The sequence below is a fragment of the Eumetopias jubatus genome, unplaced genomic scaffold (assembly GCF_037043125.1).
Source record: "Eumetopias jubatus isolate StellerSeaLion01/CBP00866 unplaced genomic scaffold, mEumJub1_p1.0 scaffold_13, whole genome shotgun sequence".
NCBI lineage: Eukaryota > Metazoa > Chordata > Mammalia > Carnivora > Otariidae > Eumetopias > Eumetopias jubatus.
In genome coordinates this window covers 88,624,543-88,635,888 of record NW_028274819.1, presented here as the reverse complement: position 1 = coordinate 88,635,888, position 11,346 = coordinate 88,624,543, and positions in this window count along the sequence as shown.

Genomic DNA, 11,346 nt, shown 5'->3' with positions numbered 1-11,346 from the left:
TCTTTTGGTAAACATATGCATGCAGTTCTGTTGGGTATATATTTTGGAGTAGGGTTACAGTTCTGAGAAATATATTTCAAAGAAAAGGAAGCAAGCTCAAGTTTGATACAGACTTGACTGTTGCAAGAAATGAATTCCACGATTGCGGCACACCCAAAGGGGCCATGTGCAGTGGATGGAGCGTGCTCGCTAAAGCACAACTATAATATTGTGACACATGTACAAATCTCAAGGAGATTGTTCAGAAAAGCACCAGACTTCTTTTAAAGGATGCGAAAGAGCCTTGGGAAAGGATCACAGAATCACTCAGATAAATAAGTCTAATGGGTGGGGCCAATAACTATCTTCAGAGAATGTGTAAGATCATACAGTTATTTTTCATTCTTATATGCAGAACTTTCTGAAGAGAGCTGTGAATTACTGGGAAAGAAGAGAAGCAGGAGATGGGGAGGGTACCATATGTGCCTGTAGGCCCTAAAAAATCTACACTGGGAATTACTTATAATCCTGGATGGGGGTAAGGAGGCATGTGTTACCCTAAGGAAAGAAGATTCCATGTCACCATTCTCCGTCCTGGGTCCTCATACTGCGTGGGAGTAAAATAATTTCATTAATGCCATCAGATCCCCTCACGCATATACAAAATATTTATGAACATCTCTGTCATTTCTGCTCGTTGAAGTGACAGAAGCAATCTTCCCCTTTTAGAAATAGAAAAATGAAGTACCAAGGGAGTCTGCATTTTCTAACTTCAGTTTTAGTCAATGATTTTGGAAGTTCTGTCCTAGTAACTGAAGTGACCCAGCCTGTGAACCCCACCGAGCCCTTCTCAGCTCAGGCCAACGAGGCAGCGTGGCTGGGCCTAGAGCGCCATCTTGTGTTCACAGTGAGACAGCTACACGTTCTATCAAGCATTAGTCATTCAGTATTGGGTACTGGGCCTCCCCCATTACATTAAGTCCAGGGCATTCAGAGATTGGTAAGACAGTTTTAGAGTTCAAGTTTGAACTCATGCCACATGGCTTTGGACAGCTTATTTTAACCTCATTATGCCTCAGTTTCCTAAACCTGAAAATGGAGATAAAAGTAAGAAATTCAGGTTCTCAGAGGAGTATGTGAGTGAAGCAGCATAAGGCACATAAAGTGTCTGTCCACTTGGTAGTCACTCCACACGTGGTAACCGCAAAGCATGCTCCCTTGAAGAGTTGACATTCTCATGAGGGAAAGTGGGAATGTAAGTGGAACACAGAAAATACACGACAAGTAATGAAAAAGAAATACAAAATATTTATGAATATTCGATCCATATAGACAAGCATCAAAACTAACATTGCTCTCACGTGTGACCTTCAGGCATTGTGCATTAAGACTTCTTTGATCTCAGTCAAAAAATAAGTACTGGGGCACCTGGCTGGCTTAGTTGGAGAAGTGTGTGACTCTTAATCTTGGAGTCATGAGTTAGAGCCCCAGGTTGGGGGTAGAGATTACTTAAATAAATAAATAAATAAATAAATAAATAAATAAATAAATAAATAAAAATAAATAAATAAACTTAAAAAAGAATAAGTACATACTAAAACAACAATAGGGGACCTCCTGTGTGTCCAAAGAACTTTCAGGCAGAGGTAAGTTACCTAACATCATTGTGTTTCAAACTATATTTCTCAAGCCTTAGTTGTTAGATATTCACATATTAATATATCATATATACGTACTAACATTTCAGAATTTCATTTCATCTATACCAGATATTCTCTAAGTTCGTTAACCTTAGAGAGTTAAAACCAAAGATCAGGGTTGACGAGAACAGCAGCATTTAAATAACAGCAGAGCCTCTGTCTGGAGGTCACCCAGCGAAGACCATGGGATAGTTTCCTTACAGTCTTGGCCCTTGTTATCCGAGTTCGGGGGTGGTTCAGGAATGGTCCCTTTGGCCTCCAGACACTACCAACAAGCTTCTTCGCAAGCAGCTCTCTGGTCAGTTGGTTCTTCCTCTCTTTGCTAGAGCTGCTTTTCTCTCTCTCTATCTCTCTCTCTCTCTCTTATGGCTCACTTTACTGACACTAAAATGTCCCGCCTTGCCCACCCTCGAGCCCTACTGTGTCCTGAGGCTGGGCCCACAGACGCCCATTGGGACCCTCCTGGTCACCATTCCTGCCTCTGGCCTGAGCGCAGCCCCTCAGCTAATCCATAGCACGGAGTGGGTGCCTCAGGCCAGAGTGGGGGCTGGAAGCTACTGCTCCCAGAGAGAGTGCTCCCCTTGCCCATCTTTCCTGGTGGCAGCCACAGGAGGCAGCCTCATACCAGCTCCTCTGGCCTGCTTGGTAGCCACCAAGACCCTTGGCCTTTCACTCTCTTTCACACGCAGCACCCAATAAGTACAATTTACAGTGTTTGCATCCAATCACAAATTACCGGGCGAACACAAAACAGAACAAAAACAAAAACAGAAACCTACCGTCCATGATGAAGAGAAAAAGCAAACATGAAGACAAATCCAGAAACAACACAGATTATACAATTAGTGGCAAGAACGTTCGTTTTCTGTAACTGTTGCGTATGACCATTTCCTGTGTATTCAAGAACTTAGAGGAGAGACTGAACATGTTGGTAGAGATGTGGAAGATACAAAAAGACCCAAATTGAACTTCTGAGAATAAAACTATAATTCTTTTTTAAATTTTTTTTTAATTTTAAGAGGCGGGGGAGGGGCAGCGGGAGAGGGAAAGAGGGAGAATCTTAAGCAGGCTCCATGCCCAAGGCAGAGCCAAATGTGGGGCTTGATCTCATGACCCTGAGATCATGACATGAGCCAAAATCAAGAGTCGGACATTTAACCGACAGAGCCACCGAGGCACCAACCCCCCCCCCTTTTTTTAAACTACAATTCTGAGATGAAAACACACTGGATTAGATTGATAGCGGATTAGACAATGAAAAAGAAAAAGCTAGTGAACTTAGGGACACATTAATGTAAACCCCCACAGAGGGGAGGGTGCCTGGGTGGCTCAGTTGGTTAAGCGACTGCCTTCGGCTCAGGTCATGATCCTGGAGTCCCGGGATCGAGTCCCGCATCGGGCTCCCTGCTCAGCAGGGAGTCTGCTTCTCCCTCTGATCCTCTTCCCTCTCGTGCTCTCTATCTCTCATTCTCTCTCTCTCAAATAAATAAATAAAATCTTTAAAAAAAAAAGAAATACAGAGGGGAAAAATATTGAAAAAAATAAAAAGAGCATCAGTGCACTGGGGGACAACTTCAAGCAGTCTAATATAGGAAAAGAAAGCTTCTGAATGTAACAAGGAGTCCCCTAAAATGTCAGAGACCCCATCAGAATTTTTAAATAGCTTAAGTGGAGAAAAAAAAATTTATTTTTGAGACCCAAGTCCCCAACACATAAATTTTTGTGATGCAATTTCTTAGTTATCACCAATCAAACAGTCTGTTTGTCATCTGACATGCTGTCATCCTAGGACTTTCAATCACACTGCTCATTTATCAGTGTTTTTTAATAATATAAAAATAATACATGACTGGGGCGCCTGGGTGGCTCGGTGGGTTAAGCGTCTGCCTTCAGCTCAAGTCATGATCCCAGCGTCCCGGGATGGAGCCCCACATCAGGTTCCCTGCTTCTCCCTCTGCCTGCCCCCCACCCCGCTTGTGCTCTTTCTCTCTGTATATCTCTCTCTCTGACAAATAAATAAATAAAATCTTAAAAAAGATTTTTAAATATAAAAATAATACATGACCAAGAACAGTTCATTCCACTAATAAAAGAGTTGTTCAACAGTGGGAATCCTATCAACATCAACCATTATATTTGTATGCTAAAAAAGAAAACCTACATGATTTTATGAATAAATGCAAAGTCATTTCCTAATATTTACTTTTTAAAGATTTATTTATTTATTTATTTTAGAGATAAGCCGTGCACATGTGTGCTCGGTGGCGGGAAGGGCAAAGAGAGAATCTCAAGCAGGTTCAGGGCTCGATCTTACTACCCGAAGATCATGACCTCAACTGAAACCAAGAGTCGGAGACTTAACTGACTGAGCCACCCAGGCGCCCCTGTTTTCTAATATTTAATAGCATCTCTAATAAAAACACTAATTAATATAGGAATAGAAAGAAACTACTTAAACATGATGAAACTGTTTATCAAAAACCAAGGTTCAACTTCAGCTTTCAGTCACAATGGAATAACAAGAGACTGGATTTACCCTCCCTCCTTAAACAACCAAATGCTGGACCAAATATGTAAAACAAAAGTTCTCGGACATTGCACCTCAGCCAGTGCAGGTCAGTGACCCCAGAGAGAAGGAAAACAAGCGAGGTGATCCTGAAAATTGCCCCAGCTCACTACCTGGAGAGTCTCCAGGCTGGACGCGGAAAGCGGAAACCAAAGCAGAGGCCAGCAAGCTGCAAAAAAGACTCAAACCCATTCCAAATAATTTACTGCGTTCTAAACCAAGCCCATAAAAATCTAAAGGAATTCAAAAAACCCAGCACCTGATAACATACAACACACAATGTCTGGTGTCCAATCAAACATTACCAGGTATGCAAATAAGCAGGAACTATGACCTATAACCAGGGGGGTAAAAAAAATCTATCCATTGATCCAAAAAAAAAAAAAAATCAATTCGAATGAACACAAAGAACACCCATTAACTATATTTTAGCCAAGATTTCACACTCTTGCCTCATCAAAGCTTTTAGCAGCAGATGCTGCCTCAAAATTACCGAACTGGCAGATTTCCTTTCCCTGATTTTTGGTGCTAATAAACCAAAAAGCTGTTAAAACGAAAGAAAAAAACCAAAGCCCAACTGACAGATTACTTCTGAGGAATTCTCTAAGCTTCAAGGTTGCAAATCCTGCTTCGCCCTCGATGCCTTTCCGTTCTTCCTGCATTCCGTTGTGTGTTCCTTCCTTCTCTTGGTAAGTATATTCCTCTTTCTATTTTTACAAAAAATATTTCAAAAACAAAAACTTATATGTATTACATATATATTTGTATATATCATATATTGTTTTATATATTATATTAATTAATTATGTATTAATTAATTATATATACACACACAAGTTAATGCATGGCCATTATTAAATGGATGCTTCTATTTTGTTCTTTCTGCTTTAGATCTCTCAGGTAACAAAAAACACTTAATAGTATGCTGCTATGTGCCAAACAAAATCAGTGCCATGCCCATATGTGTGTATTCTCATATGAAATACATATTTTGGTAATCAGATCAGCCCTGTGTGGTAGATACTATCATCATTCCTATTTTACAGTTGAAGAAATTGAGGCATGGGGAGGTTCAGAAGGCTGCACTACGTCAGATGGTGGATAACTGGCAGATTTGGGTTTGGGTTCAGATAATCTACAACCAGAGCTCATGATTTTGATCATAAATTCTACTGCCTTTAACTAATACAGAGGCTATAGAATAGATTATCTATTTTTTTAAAAAATTAAACTATACAGATGTAACCAATACAGATCCCTCCCCTTCTTTTTCTTCCCTATATCCCTCCAAATAGCCACTAATCTGAAGACGTTCTCATACATGATTTCCCCCTCACCTGTTCCCACCCCTTCATCTGATCTCAGGTGAAGATGATTGAGTGAATCCCATTAGCCAGTTTGCACCTCCATTGTTAACTATGATTTTCATAGTAGCATTATACATAATATTCAAATGTGTTTTGTATGTATCTTCTAAATCCCATATTTAATGATTTAATGTGTTTTGTACATATCTTCTAAATTCCATATTTCACCCATGTTGGTGGTGGTGGTGGTGCTGATGGTGTGTGTGTGCGCTCACACTTTAAATTTATAGAAAGGGCATTTGTATTATATAGACCGTGTATTATTTCTTACTATCTTTACTCAGCACTGTTTTTACAACATATCCTTGTTGTTATGTACATTTCATTGTTGCTTCTAATGGGCACACCGTTCCCTAGTGTGTATCAACTGCATTGTCTAATTGTCTCCAACTATAATGACCATTTATGTACATGTCTTGCTGTGGGGCTGTGTGTGAATTTCTGGAACTTATGAATGCTTAATTTAACCAAATACTTAACAACTACTCTCCAAAGAAAACTGTACCAATGTCACCACTTCCCCAGCAATTCAAGAGGGTTCTTATTTTTCCCACACTCTTACATTATTTGGCATTATCCAATTTCTAATTTTTGCAAATCTGATATCCAGTCTTTTAATACAGGGTACATTTTTCTAATTGCTAATGAGCTAGAGTTCCTCTTTATTACTTTTCATTTGTGTTTCTCTATTTGTAAATTACTGTTTATATCGTTTGTCCAGTTTTCTGTGGGGTTTCTCATTGTTGATTCACAAGAGTTGTTTGTATATTTACCTAATAGCTAGAGACTAATAGTCTGTTAGTTTTAGATATTGCAAATATATTCTCCCAATCTATTGTCTCTGTGTTGACCTTGTTTACAGGTCCTTCATTTAACAAAAATCTTGATGCAATGAAATCCATTAAATTTTTTTGCCTCCTGCTTTGTGCTTTGTGGTCTTAAGTTGGCACAAAGATATTTTTATACAAGCTTTTTTAGGAATGTGTCTTTAGATCTTTAGTACATCTGAAGCCCACCTTTATAAATAGGTAAAGATAAGAAAAGGATGCAGTTTTATTTTTCTATTTATGGACCAATTTTTCCAAGAGCATCTACTAAGCATTGATTTGTGGCACAAATGTTTGTCACATATCAAGTTTACATAAAGAGGTGGGTCTATCTCTGAGTTCTCTGTTTTGTTCCATTAGACTATTTGTTAATCCTCTTTAAATTGCCTTTGTCTAAAATCAATTAAGCATAAATGTAAGAATTGCTTTCTGGACTTTCAGTTCTGTTCCATTGATCTATATGCTTATACTCACACCAGTTCCACACGGTCTTAACTAGCATATTAAAATTTAAAATCAGAAAGTGTAAGGGCGGGGCGCCTGGGGGGCTCAGTCGGTTAAGCGGCTGCCTTTGGCTCAGGTCATGATTCCAGGGTCCTGGGATCGACTCCTGCGATGGGCTCCCTGCTCGGCAGGGAGCCTGCTTCTCCCTCTCCCTCTGCCTGCCTCTCTGCCTACTTGTGCTCTCTAACTCTCTGTCAAATAAATAAATAAAATCTTTTTAAAAAATTTTAAAAAGAAACTGTAGGGGTGCCTGGGTGTGGCTCAGTCAGTTAAGTGTCTGTCTTTGGCTCAGGTCAAACTCGAGATCGACTCCTACGACAGGCTCCCTGCACAGCCAGGAGTCTGCTTCTCTTCCTCTGCCCTGCTTGTGCTTTCTCTCTTTCAGTTTGTCTGTCTCTCAAATAAATAAATAAAATCTTTTTAAAAAATTAAAAAAATAAAATCAGAAAGTGTAAATTCTCCAACTTAATTCATATGTAACAGGGCTAGCCCTCAGCTTTTTAGAACATTTTATTATGCAGTTTGTTAACACACATGAAAGTAGAAGGAATAGTATAATGAGCTTTTATTACCTATCGTTCAGCTTCAACAACCTTGCTTCATCTATACTTCTCCACCCCTTACCCATTGCCGGTTTTGATTTTTAATACCTTTACTGAGATATAACTTAGCAAAAAATTCACCATTTAACTACACAGTTCAATGATTTTGAGTAAACTGATGAGGATGTGCAAACATCACCACAGCTCAGTTTGAGAAAACTTCCATTGTCCCAGAACATTCCATCTTGCCCAGCTGCCATCAGTCCCTACCCCTGCTCCCCCTCGAGCCCCAGGCAACCAACCATTCATCTGCTTTCAATCTCTATACATTTGTCTTCTCTGAACGTTTCTTTTTTTTTTTAAGACTTTATTTATTCATCTGAGACAGAGATACAGAGAGAGAGAGAGCATGAGCAGGGAGAGAGGCAGAGGGAGAAGGGGAAGCAGGCTCCCCGCTGAGCCAGGAGACCGATGTGGGGCTCGATCCCAGGACCCTGGGATCGTGACCTGAGCCGAACGCAGACGCTTAACCATCTGAGCCACCCAGGCGCCCCTCTCTGAACATTTCTTATAATGGAATCATATAGTATGTGGTCTTTTCTATCTAGCTTCTTTTGCTTACCATAGATTTTACAGTCATACATGTTGAAGCTTATATTAGTAGTTCATTTCTTTCTGCTGCTAAGTAGGATTCCATTTTATAGACATAACACATTATCATTCACCAGTGGACTGACCTTTGAATTGTTTCTAGTTTTGAATATTATGTATAATGCTACTATGAAATTTGCATATAAGCCTTTGTGTGGATACATGTTTTCATTTCTCTTGGATATATAGCTAAGAGTAAAATTTCTGAGTCAGATGATAAGTTTGTTTAACTTTTAAGAAACTTTTTAAGAAAGTAATTCAGAGTGGCTGTACCACTTTACATTGCTATAAGCAATATATGAGGGTTCCAGTTTATCTACATCCAATATATGAGGCTGTAACACTTTACATTGTTATAAGCAATATATGAGGGTTCCAGTTCATCTACATCCTCTCCAATTTTTACTATTTTCTGTATTTTATTTTTATTTCCACAAGTATTCCTGATTAACATCATCTTGCGTTTTTTGGGGAGGGTGGGTTCTTATATTTTTAAATCTAACTTAGTGGGCATATTGGTATCTCATTATGGTTTAATTTGCATTTTCCTAGTTCTAATTTTGCTAACCATCTTTTTATAGGCTTTTATTTATTGTTTTAAGATTTATTTATTTATTTTAGAAAGAGAGAGAGCACGCCAGTGGCGGGGGAGGGGTAGAAGGAGAGGGAGAGAGAATCTCAAGCAGACTCCCCGCTGAGCGCAGAGCCCGACACAGGGCTCGATCCCAGGTCTCTGGGATCATGACCTGAGCTGAAACCAAGAGTTGGACACCCAACCAACTGAGCCACCCAGGTGCCCCTCTTTTTATGGTATATTCATATACCTTTTAGATATTCATATACCTTTGTTGGTGAAATGTCTGTTTAAACATTTTGCCTGTTTTTTAATTGGGCCACCTTTTTATGAAATTATAAGACTTCTTACTACATTTTAGATCAGATACATCAGATAGATAACTTGGAAATAGTTTCTCCCAGTCTGTGGCTTAACTTCATTTCCTCACTGGTGTCTTTTGAGCTTTTCAATTTTGATGATGTCCAATTTATCAAATTTTTCTGGGGCACCTGGGTGGTTCAGATGGTTAAGCGTCCCTGCTCGGCGGGGAGCCTGCTTCTCCCTCTCTCTCTACTGTTCCCCCTGCTTGTGCTCTCTCTCTCTGTCAAATAAATAAATAAAATCTTTAAAAAATTTTTTTTCTTTCATTGATTATGATGTTGGTATGGATATCTTGGGTCCTCCCTGGTCTATCCTGTGCAGACATGTGGAAACTTACCCAGGCCTTATGGCTATCTCATATTCCAGATCTTTGACCAGTCCCCCAGTTCACTGCTAATGCCAGCCAGGACTGCAACATCAGGCTAGCTGAGCCACTGGATTTACCTGTTTGTTTGCTCCTGGGATCCTAACAATTACTTCCAATCCTGCTAGAAGTAGGTTTTTCTATGCTTATTCAAAACCAAGTGAGACCCCTCTGGTGGTGAAGCTGTGGGTTTTCACAGTTTGAACACCCCGGTAGAATATCCCATAAACTAAGATGGAAGGTGGAAGAAATGGGAGCAATCTCAGGTAAGATAATCACAGAACGAACCTACTGGTTTTTTGTTTGTTGGTTGGTTGTTGTTTTTTTTTTAAGATTTTATTTATTTAGGGGCGCCTGGGTGGCTCAGTTGGTTGGGCAACTGAGTCCCAGGATCGAGTCCCACATCTTAAAAGATTTTATTTATTTATTTGAGAGAGAGAATGAGAATGAGCAGGGGAGAGACGCAGAGGGAGAGGGACAAGCAGACTCCCCACTGAGCGGGGAGCCCGACATGGGGCTCCATCCCAGGGCCCTGAGATCATGACCTGAGCTGAAGTCTGATGCTTAAACTGACTGAGCCACTCAGGCGCCCCAGAACCTACATTTTTATTCAAAGTTTAGCATTTCATTAATTACTACCTCTAAATTAGTCATATACCTTTGGTCAATTTCCAAAGTCCTGGAATGGTTATTTTGACAATTTAATCCAGTTTTATAATTAATTTTGGAGGAGAGAATTTGCTGGGGAGTTCCTTCATGGCACTGAGCAATACTGGTTTGGGGGATGGAATAATACAGGCAAAATGATGCTTTTCTTCTAAGACTGGGAACAAGACAAGGGTGCCCACTCTCACCACTCCTATTCAACATAGTACTAGAAGTCATAGTCACAACAATCAGACAAGTAAAAGGCATAAAAAATATCAAAATCAGAAAAGAAGAAGTAGATAATACAGTCTTAGAGAAAATCCTAAAGACGCCACCAAGAAACTGTTAAAACTGGGCTCCTGGGTGCCTCAGTCAGTTAAGCATCTGCCTTTGACTCAGGTCATTATCCCAGCGTCCTGGGATCGAGTCCCACGTTGGGCTCCCTGCTCAGCTGGGAGCCTGCTTCTCCTTCTCCCTCTGCCATTCTTCCTACTCATTCTCTCTCTCTCTCTCTCAAATGAATAAATAAAATCTTTAAAAATAAATAAATAGCTTCTGCACAACAAAAGAAAACAAAACCTACAGAATCAGAAAATATTTGCAAATCATGTATCTGATAAGGAATTAATATCCAACTCGTACAACTCAGTAACAAAAACAAAAAAACAGAACAACAATCTGATTTTCAAATGGGCAAAGGACTTGAATAGACATTTTTTTTCAAAGAAGACATACAAATGGCCAACAGGTACATGAGAAGATGCTCAACATCACTCATCATCAGGAAAATACAAATCAAAACCACAATGAGGTATCACCTCCTACTTGTTGAAATGGTTAGTATCAAAAAGACAACAGATAACAAATGTTGGTGAGGTTGTGGAAAGGAACTTTTGTGTACTGTTGGTGGGAATGTAAGTTGGTACAGCTACTACAGGAATCATTAAATCATTAAACAGAACTACCATGTGATCCAGCAATCCCACTTCTGGGTATATATCCGGAGAAAATGAGATCACTATCTCATCGAGATATATGCATCTCTGTGTTCATTGCAGCATTATTTACAATAGCCAAGACATGGGAACAACCCATCAACATATGAATGGATAAAGAAAATGTGAAATATATCAATCTGTCTTTATTATATATCTATCTACAGGTGGAATTTTATTCAGCCATAAAGAGGAAGGAGATTCTGCCCTTTGCAACATGGATGAATTTTGAGGGCATAATGCTAAGTGAAATAAGTCAGACAAAG